The sequence below is a fragment of the Erinaceus europaeus genome, chromosome 14 (assembly GCF_950295315.1).
Source record: "Erinaceus europaeus chromosome 14, mEriEur2.1, whole genome shotgun sequence".
NCBI classification, from domain to species: Eukaryota; Metazoa; Chordata; class Mammalia; order Eulipotyphla; family Erinaceidae; genus Erinaceus; species Erinaceus europaeus.
Genome location: NC_080175.1, coordinates 31,473,925 through 31,484,889, shown reverse-complemented (window position 1 = coordinate 31,484,889; position 10,965 = coordinate 31,473,925). Strand labels below are relative to the sequence as shown.

Genomic DNA, 10,965 nt, shown 5'->3' with positions numbered 1-10,965 from the left:
CCGTCTCTATTCTAAAATAAGAAGGATAAATATGGCCACCAAGAGCAGTGGGTTTGTCATCCAGGCACTGAACACCAGCCATAGCCCTGGTGGCAACGCACAAACAAACAAACAAAATGGAGAAGTCTAAATTTGGACCTCCCATGTTCAACTCCTACACTTGAACTCTATGCTCCACTTTGCCGTCTCTTTCAGTGTCAATATTTATTTATTTAGATAAAGATTGAGAAGGAAGGGGGTGACAGAAAGGGAAAGAGACAGAGAGACACCTGCAACACTGTTTCACCACTCAAAAAGCTTTCTCCCTGCAGGTGGGGACCAGGGGCTTGAACCTGGGTCCTTGTGCATTGTAGCATGTGCATTCAACCAGGTGTGCCACCATCCAGCTCCACCAATATTTATTTTATTTTTTAAAATTTGTATTTGTTATTAATAGTTTGTTACAAGATTGTAAGATTAGTGTATATATATTTCCACACCACCAAATTCTGTATCTCCACCCTCTGAAAGATAGCCACAATCATTGTCATAAGTCTTATCAACAGTTTGCTTGTTTCTGTTTTTTTTTAATTTTTTTTGACAAGTTCATATAAATCAGATCTCTAGACTGCACATGAGTGAAATCATCTGGTAGTTGTCTCTCATCTCTTGCTTTGCTAAGCATAATCATCTTCAGTTCCATCCATTTTGCCCCAAAGGACACAGTATCTTCTTTTTTGACTGCAGAGTAGTATTCCATGGAATATATGTCCCATAACTTCTTTAGTCAGTCATCTGTTAATGGAAATTTAGGCTGCTTCCACTCATTGGCTATTGTGAATATTTCACTGCCATTATTTAGAAAAGGGCATACACTGATGGAAATAAGTCAGAAGGATGGATATTGGATGATCTTCCTTATAGATGAGATCTAAGAAACAAAGCAAGGGTAATGCAGGCTGTAACCTCAGGGGACTGTGGTCTACTGCAGTAGATTTGGGGACTCAGAAGAGGAAGGGGAGAAGCACTGAGGGGATGTTGAGGAATCTAGGTTTCTATGGTGGAACAAAACGACAATCTGATGGAAGGTGAGGTATGTATACACACACCTGTCTTAGGGAAATGCGGAAATGCATTCTTGTGACACCAGTAATACTACAAATCAGTATTTCCTCAGTCAAGTAATACAGTAACTAGGGGGAAGGTAGATGAAAATGCTTTTGTTCTGACATTGATTAGCTTCAACTATTTGCAATGGGTTCCTTTCAACTTTTTTTTTTTTTTTTACAATCTTTTCTGTACCCTGGCACAAATCAGTAATTTGCTTCAAGATTGTCTTGTCTATAAAGAGTTACTTCTTAGTGCCTTCCCAAGCAGGACCAGTTTCTTACTGACTCTCACGAGCTATTTAAACATTTATTTTACTTTAGTTTTGGTTTTTTGCACTGGTCAGCAGAAGGGGGAGGGGGTTGCATTTGCTTTGCTGAAATGAATAATGGCTAGAGCTTCTTAAGATGATCTCCTTCCTCTGTCCATAGTCTGAGGGCATGGAGATCAACCTCAGAACATGTTTGTTTTATAAGCCAATTTTGTAATTTATCCTGAAGTATTCTCAGTTTTACAGGAGCTATGCAAAAAGAGTATAATCTCTTTTATCTAGATTCCCAATGCATTAGCATTTTATTTCACTTCTCTCTTCACAGATATACAGCTGTATCTATGCCTATTTGTCTATTTATCTACCTATATTCCCACAACTTGACATCAACACTTGCATTGTGCCTACTCTTTCAGGTGATTGAATGAAGGGAAGAAATACCAAGTCATTGGTTGGTCAACAGCTGAAGAGGACATTTCTAACAAGGACTTGTGCTGAGGGTGGCAGAGAGTCAAGGTGACAACACTGAATGGCTTGCCTTGAATGACATGCAGAGTCTGGCCTGAGCTATGTTAACACCTGCAGACAGATGGCTGGGTCAACAAAAGAGGCCGGTCTGCACTGAGTACTGAAACACTTGTGGGGATTGAAGTTAAGATTCTTTCTCTCTCTTTCCCTCCATCTTCTTCCCTCCTTTGAGGACTCTCATGCATATATGATTTCACCACTCCTAGGCTGCTGCTCTCTGTCATACACACACACACACACACACACACACACACACACACACACACACACACACACACACACACATCACAGCACAAGAGCTGTTCCCAGTGCACTGGAGGCTCCCATGTGGTGGCAGCATATGGAAAGGCATGCACCTTATCCAAAAAAAAAAAAAAAAAAAAAACTCATTATTTAAGAAAATAAGAATATGGGACCAGGAAGTATAGCATATTCCTTCTCTGTGTGTGAGGTCCTGGGTTAAAACAGTAAAGAGCAATGAAGATAAAAGTAGGTAGAACTCCATGGTTGGTAGAGCTTTGGTGTCTCTTCCTGTCTCTCTTCTTTCTGTTTATCTCTCTCATTACACACACACACACACACACAAATTGGGCCAGTGTGTGGGGGCGTTCAGCAGCACAGTACATGTATGAAACTGCTCCCCCATGTTCTCTCTCTCTCTCTCTCTCTCTCTCTTTCTATCTCATCTATAGGAATGAGTGAATTGGGAAAATAATCCAGTGATAAAACAAAGGACTTGTGGAATGAGGTCCCAGGTATGACTCTTATAGAAAAAGAAAATGCATATGAATATATGTAAATTTTAACTGTCCCCCCCACACACTTTTTTCATAACTGCCATGATCTTTTCATTTATATTATCTTCTGCGACTAGCCACTTCTCACACCAAGAAATCAGAACTCTGAGTATTAACACACTCACAAGGAGCCACTATGAGCTATTATTTTCCTCTTTCAACTCTGAAGGCAAACTCAGTTCAATGTTTTTGTCACTGAAAAAATATTCCTTTTAACTAGGCTGCTGGATTGCCAGATAGGGTTTGGCACTCTGCAGCAGTAGATCAAGAAGTATAGGGGAGCTACAGCTTTGGCATCACTGGCCCAGGTTTTTAGCCTGGTGCACTGAGAGACCTTCTAAATCAAGTGTCTGAATGTCCTTCAGGGTCACTGTTGAAACTAGATTGCTGGGGATGCTTTACCGCCAATTCCTAATAACTGCAGAGCTCAGTCATAAAAAGTTTGCAGAGAAACACTCTTGGAAGTGGAGAATGAGCCCATTTGAAAAGGCAGTGATGACTAAGGAAAATGATGACTAAGGAAAGCTATTCAGGGATAACCAGCTTACCAACAGAAGACAGGGTCCTGGAAGTGTACTTGTCTGATAAAAATTAGAGTTAGAGGGAGTCAGGCGGTAGTGCCATGGGTTAAGCGCACATGGAGCAAAGTGCAAGGACAGGCATAAAGATCCTGGTTCGAGCCCCCGGCTCCCCACCTGCAGGGGAGTCACTTCACAGGCGGTGAAGCAGGTCTGCAGGTAACTATCTTTCTCTCCCCCTCTCTGTCTTCCCCTCCTCTCTCGGTTTCTCTCTGTCCTATCCAATGACAGCAACAGCAACAACAACAATAATAACCATAACAATGATTAAAAAAAAACAAGGGCAACAAAAGGGGAAAATATGGTCTCCAGGAGCAGTGGATTCATGGTGCAGGCACCAAGCCCTGGCAATAACCCTGGAGGCAAAAAAAAAAAAAAATTAGAGTTAGAAATAAATGAAACTAGGTTGCTACTGGGTCCCCTGTGGAACAAAGGGGCTCAAAGTTTGTGCTTTCTAACGTATTGATGGAGCTACAGAACTACAGGGACTCTGCTGGCATGTGGTATTTAAATCAGGGCCACCACTTTCAGCAAAGGGAAGCTGCCTCAGTACCTCTGCACTGGCCTTCTCTGCCCGTGCATGTCCATAGGCAAACTTTGAGCAGAATGGTTTATCCTTTCCTTTCCTTTCCTTTCCTTTCCTTTCCTTTCCTTTCCTTTCCTTTCCTTTCCTTTCCTTTCCTTTCCTTTCCTTTCCTTTCCTTTCCTTTTCTCTCTTTTTCATTCCTTCCTTTCTTATTCTTTTTTTTTTTTCTTTCTTATTACCTGACTTCACTGCTCTGGGTTGACCTTTTCAGATAAAGATAGACGGGGGAGATAGGGAAAGATAACAAAGCACAGCTTGTGTCCTTTGGAACAAAATGGATGGGACTGGTGGTGATTATGCTTAGTGAAGTTAATAAGGAAGGAAAGGGCAACTGAGGATGATTTCACTCATATGTGAAATACAGACAGTTGAAACACATGAATTTGAAAATACAAAAATATATTCAATATATATAGTCAACTCTTATCTATGATCTTCGGGAGAAATATGGTAGTTACATTGGAAGTGGTAGGGGGCACAGACTTTGGTGGCAGTAGCGCTGTAGAATTTTATCTCTATTATCTTGTCATCTTTTAAGTCACTATTAAATCACTAATAAAATATATTTTAAAAAGACAACACAGCACTGAAGCTTCCTCCAGGGCTGTGGGGATTGGACTTGAGCTTGACTCATGGGCATGACAAAGTAAGTGCACTATCTAGGTGAGGTATCTTGATGGTGTGTGTGTGTGTGTGTGTGTGTGTGAGAGAGAGAGAGAGAGAGAGAGAGAGATTAACAGTGGATTACAAAATTGTGAGATTACAGGCATATTCCACATCATACCCACCACCAAAGTTCTGTGTTTCCTAATGTCAATCTCCCCATCCACTTTTCATCTGTGCTGATACATTCTGCCCCATAGGACCATTACAAGTGAGCATAATTCCTGGAATTTTCACTGTCTGGAAACCTCATGCAAGATTAAGAGCTCTTAAGAAGTAGGATCCAAATTAAATATTTGAGAGTTCCTTTTAAATTATGAAAGAGAAATAAAGCTCACTTGATAACATTCAAACAATATAGTATAATCATCCAGGTCTCCCAGTGAGTCCTTCTCTAGGGATACCCACTAATAACAGTTTGGTAGGTGTGCTTCCAGACCTTTTATTGCACACTTCTATTTTTCCTGGGTGTGATTCACTCTAATGTCCACTATCTGAAAGCTTTTCTCTCTAGGGGCCTGGGAGTGTGCTCAGTAATAGAGCACATACCTCAGATCCTGGATTCAATCCTTGGTACCATTCAGGAGCACTGTGAACAGTACCAACAGAGGTCCCTGGGTGGTAGGATGGTGTTTGGTGTTTCTCCCTCCTCCTCTCTTTCCCCCTACTCCTCAAGAAATACAGAATTTTGAAAAACGGAGCTGGCAATATGAGCCCTTCACTCACTGACAAAGAAAGAAAAGAAAAATGAACAAACAAAAAGCAAACAAACAAAGAAACAGAACAACTCAGCTCTGACTATAGGGTAGGGAATGGAGTACTGGAGGAACCGCAGGGGAAAACAGGAAGTCCTCATAGTCAAGGCAAAAAATAATGGCTACCTGGATAAACATGGCAGCGAAGAAGGCAGATCCAGTATATTTTTGGGCAGTGGAATCAGTAAATAATTGTTGAGTGACTCACTGAACCAGCATTTGAGGTGACCTTCCCGTCTCTCGTCTCTGTGCACTTCTTTTGTTCACATTCTCCCTGGCAACAGTCAGAAAAACAGAGCTTTAAAAATAGACACGCGCTTCCCCTCACCTGTCATCTAAACGCAGTCCCTGGGTACTGGAGCAAAAGACAGCCCAGGAACCGCCACCACTAGACACAGAGGAGACATTTCCTTTTAAATCCCTATTTTTAAACACTGAGCACTTACTAGAAAGTGACCCTCCAACGTGTATGTCTATTTATTTCCTGATGGTTTCCAACCCATGGGTGGAATTTGAAGAGGCCAGATATTTGGGGAAAGAACCAACTTACACCACCTTCCGAAGTGCCTCAGATTTATCCCTGGGGTGTGAGCCTATTTGCAGATTTCTTTTCTCTTCCCACTTGTTTTTTAAATTGCTGAGCCGCCCTATACATAGCCAGGGAAGAGGCTGTCTTTGCCATGAAAATAGCTGCTTACAGAAACAGAGCAATTTGGGATGAGCAAAAATAGCTCTTTGTGGTTAAGTTGAGTGTCTCATTTTCGTTATTGATTTGTGTGCCCTCTTGAATGTGGTTTTCGGCAGTCACATGTGCAGACAGGTGAAACCCCACCCTTGTTTGTTTCCTGGTTCACAAGACACATGGTGACTCTTGTCACATGTGTTTAAGATACTGAAATAACCCCAGGAACTGTCTTATTTCCATGTGTGGCCATTAAAGCTCTGGGTGCCACATTCACAACTGCCTACAGACACCTCCAAATATATTTCAGACATGACAGAGCATCCCATTGTCTCTATGAGAAGTGATGCTTCCACTACAGGCCACTGGGACTCTCTTCCTTTCTTGCCTTAAGTATCACTGACTGGGAGACTTTTACCAATGAGTGACATCACTTCAGATGCAGTTTTCAACCACAACACACTTCAGACCTGTGACTTCTCAGGGGTAGGGCCTGGCTCATGGAGTACGAAAAGACCACGTGATTTGTACCCTTTAAATACTCCTGCTCTGGAACTGCCTGCACTTGCAGGGCCACAGGGACCATATAAATGCCCAGAATACAAGAGCTAGAAGCCCCAGCTAACACTCAGCCCACCATCAGCTCACACCCACCTGCAATTGCCACCAGGACTCTGAAGATGACTTCCACTGGTCTGTGTCTTTAACCTGGAAATGCTTTGTCCACCATACTCAAAGTAAAGGAAAAACATTAAAATACAATAAATCCAGTAGATGGTGCAATGGATAAAGGGTTTGAAAGCATGAAGTTCACAGTTTGATCCCTGGCATTGCCTGTGTCAGAATGATGCTCTGTTCTAGTTCTCTTTCTCCTTCCTTCTCCCTCTCTCTGTTCTAGTCTGTGCTCTTTCTCTCTCTCTCTTAACTTTATTTATTTATTTATTTTATTAAAAAATCCCACGTCAATAATAGAATGGGGTCCCATAGATAGCATAGTGGTTACACAAAAGACTTTCATGCCGGAAGCTCTGAGGTCCTAGGTTTAATCCCTGGTACCACCACAGACTTGAGCTGAACAATGTTCTAGTAAAAATATATAAATAAATGAGTTCAAAATAATGAATGCCATGTAAAAGAAACCAGACAAAAAGCAAGTACATATGGTAGGGCTCTGTTCACAAAAACTCTAGGGAAAAAAACACGCTTATCTATAATGACAGGAAACATGATCAATGTTTGCTGGGGAGATAAAGGGAGAGAGAAGGATGGAGCGCAAAAGGGTACAGGGAGACTGCTGGGTGGAGTGAGGTGGTGGGTATTTTGTTATATTGATCCTGGTGACAGTTTCATGGGTTTGCACTGATATCAAAACTCATTAAAGTGTATGTTCTGACTATGAGCAAGATATTGTATGTCAGCTATACAGTTTTTTTTAATAGGGGGAAAGACCACTTCAAAAGAATGAGATAGGCAGAATTAATCCTCGAGTACCAAGCAAAGCATTAGAGTCCAGCAACAGTTCAACTGTGACTCTGTGCCAGGCTCATGCTGAACTTCATGTGCATCAGCTTGTTTCCTCCTCCCAGCAGTCTCAGAAGGAAACAGTCACAGAGACAGAACTGTGCTCACATTCCCTCACCCAGTGAGAGAGAGGGCTCACACTGGAGCCATGTCAGCACGACTTCTTATATAAAATTCTGAAGTCCACAAAGGCTTCCAGTCCTGCCTCTGCCACTAACCAGCCATGTGATTAAGCTGGAAGGGCCCCAGGTAAATATATTCATGGGAGTCTGAATATCTCCCCTCACCAGATATTTTTTTGTTAGACATTTTTTTTTTTATGGGAGAGGAAATCAGTCAGATAATTGTCCCTAAATTAACCCAGGCTTGTAAGTTTTAAATAAAAAGACATGCTGTCACTTCAAAGATAGTGTGGTAATTTAAACGGAGGAGTCACTTTGCTTGAGACATAATAGTATATTTGAAAAATTGAGTTATGTGTTGGGGTAGATAGCATAATGGTTACGCAGAGACTCTCATGCTTGCAGCTCCAAAGTCCCAGGTTCAGTCCCCTGCATCACTATAAACCAGAGCTGAACAGTACTCTGGTTAAAAAAAAAGAATTATGTTATGATCCAGAGATACCATTCTTAAGCATATATCCAAAGGACATGAAAATACTACTTCTTTGGGACATATGCACCCCTATACTTATAGCTGCATTATTCACAATAGCCAAAGAGTAGAAACAGCCTAAATGCCCATTAACAGACAATTGTATAAAAAAGTTGTGGAGTATAGATATTATTGAATACTGTTCTGTGGTGTAAAAAAAAAGAGTGATATTGTGTTCTTTGGGAAAAGATGGATGGAAATTTTATGTTTAGTAAAATATGTAAAGAGGTGAAAAACAACTACTGGATGGTTTCACTCATATAAGGAGTATAGAGAACTGAAATACATGAGCTTTCAAAGAAAAAACATCAGAAGTAAACAAACTGTCTCATAGACTTTGTGAGAATGATGGTGGTTATATTGGGAGCAAGGACATACCTTCAGTGGTAGGTGCAGTGTGGAACTATATCTTGTACTCTCTCTCTCTCTCTCTTTCGACAGAATGAAAGTGAGAGGGAAAGGGGAGATAAAGAGGGAGAGAGAAAGAGAAACACCTGCAGTACTGCTTCACTGCTTATGAAGCTTCACCCTGCAGGTAGGAAGTGGGGGCTTCAAGCCAGGTCCTTGCACCTAGTGCAAGGCTATGTCACTGCCCAACCACTGTCCTCTTACACTCTTGTAAACCACTATTAATAGCAAATAAAAATGGTTTGTTTTTTTTTTTAAAAAAGGAGCTGATAGTTGTAATTATAAAGATGAAAAAAATGTCTATCGGGCATTTAGCTTTGTATCTTCAAAACAGGTGGGGCTATTTGGACCCCTCAGGGGAGGCTCTGCTGCCCACTTCTCTGTGGCAGCCCAGGTAACAGGCTCTGCACAGAATTGGCACAACTCAGACCAACCTTCTGTGGTACACAGACAGAAAAGCTACTTCTTTCCTGCCAGAAAAGGTGCTTAGAGCCCTTAAACATTTCTTCTCCCGTGCTTCGCTCAGCACAGAGAAAGGAGCTTTCCTTCCTTTCTTACTGGTGCTCAGATTCGTGTAGCTCTCTCCCACTCTTTTCCTAACTGCCCTATTTAAATCAGCCCAAGTGATTTTCTGTTTATTGTGCCATGAAGCCAGAACTCTGAGTATTAACACACGACAGCAAGTCAACATTAACTACCTTATTTAAATTAGCTGATATTAATGGCCTTGTTTTAATGTTAGTTATTTAAGTAAGCCAACATAACTTATAGGTCTCCAAGTCTCAATTTTCCCCATTTAGTGCAAGAAGAACTAGCTATTAATTTCCTCTGAAACTAAAGAAAGCATCTCTCCACCAGATTAATGCATTCAACTTGAGCTAATAACCTCAATCATCCTTGCACAGGCTGCTTCAGAAGTAATAAAAAAAATACGTTAGTGGGGCTGGGTGGTGGACACCCTGTTACGAACACACATTATCATGCCTGGGGACCCGGGTCTGAGCCTCTGTGCTCCACCTGCAGGGAGGATACTTCACAGATCTGCAGATGTCTCTCTTTCTCTATCCCTTTGCTCTCAATTTCTATCTGTCCTATCAAATGAAAAAACACATGACTGCCAGGAGCAGTGGATTAATTGTGCAGGCAATTAGCCCAAGAGATAACCCAGGTGGCGACAAAAACAAAACAAAAATGCATATGATAGTTCATCTAAAGTCTCTCTACTTTACTTCTCTGGAAGTGGGGATAAGAACCATAGCTGCATGCCATATAGTGAGACACAAGAGTGCTTTAAGTGTTAAATGAAATAATGTCAGGGCTCACAACAGTGCCTGCGAACTGTGGCTGAACTGTTGTTTGCTTTGCCATTACAAAAAGCTTCGGTCAGTTTTGCACTCATTTTACAGAAAAGACACGCAGAGTTTGGGAAAGTTAAGAGATTTGCTTATCGAGGAAATGCAAACTAGAACTTGAGCTAAGAATTCACAAGACAGTGGAAAAATTCCTCCCTGCTCCAACTCAGCATGCTCTTTTCCTTGTTCTTGACAGCAGTCATGTTAACTTTGCAATATCCTTCTTAGATTACCTCCCTCCACCTGAAAATATTGAATAACTTGATTCTTGGAATATCACAGAAAATGGAGGAAGATGAGATAGACCGTCTCTGCCACACTGCCCCGTTAACAAGGAAATCAATATCTTAGTGTCTGTCACGTGCAATGAAGAAAAGCACAGACAATGGCTGTTCTGCAGGAAAGAAAGGCACATGGAGTCACAGTGGATACTAAATGCTCAAAAAGGTGGCCTGGGAAGGTGGCCAAGGAGAAGGAAACAGCAAGAATATTCCTCAGGAAGCTTTGCCTTCCAGCCTGGGAGCCTCTTCCCCTGGAATTCTACTCCAGGGGGAGCCTGCCTCCTAGTGGCCATCTGCCTCCTCGGTCTGCCCTTCCCTTAGGTGCTGTAGTTCATCTTGCAGCTCATTTTTTGGCTTTGGGGACTGAAGTCATCCAGATGTCTAAGAGGGTGGCATATCCTTCAAGATGCTGTTATTCTGACTCTGGAATAAATATAGAGATTAGTCTGATTGGACAAGCACTTTATGGAGCCTACCTTGTTCCCTGTCCTCTCTTGGACGTTTACAAATTGGTTGAACCATGGTTTTATTATTTCCACCACTTCAAGGCCATACCATTTTTCTTTTTAATATACAGACCATGCCTTGTGCCGAGTAAGTGCTCAATAAATATTTGTTGAATTGATTTTCCTGTTCAAAGAGGTGGCAGCAAGACCCTCTCACTTTATGCACATAATTCTTTTGTTTAGATTTTGCTGAATTCCTCTCTCTAGGACACTAGTCACACCACCTCAAACCGCGCTGAGAGTCTCAGGGTCTAAGCTGAGGACTGCCAGGACCTGCAAGAAGAAACATAACCCAGG

The 10,965-nt window shown here is 41.7% G+C and overlaps 1 long non-coding RNA gene across 1 annotated transcript in view; it reads right to left on the bottom strand.

Moving 5' to 3' along the window:
• Positions 1–298: 298 nt before the first annotated feature.
• The window catches only part of LOC132532656 (uncharacterized), a 51,086-nt gene continuing 40,419 nt past the window's right edge, over positions 299–10,965 (bottom strand). The window contains exons 2-4 of the long non-coding RNA XR_009544564.1: positions 6,601–6,677; positions 5,391–5,538; positions 299–910 (exon numbers count right to left, since the gene is read on the bottom strand). This is a non-coding gene — a long non-coding RNA (uncharacterized LOC132532656). The remainder of the gene's footprint in view (positions 911–5,390; positions 5,539–6,600; positions 6,678–10,965) is intronic.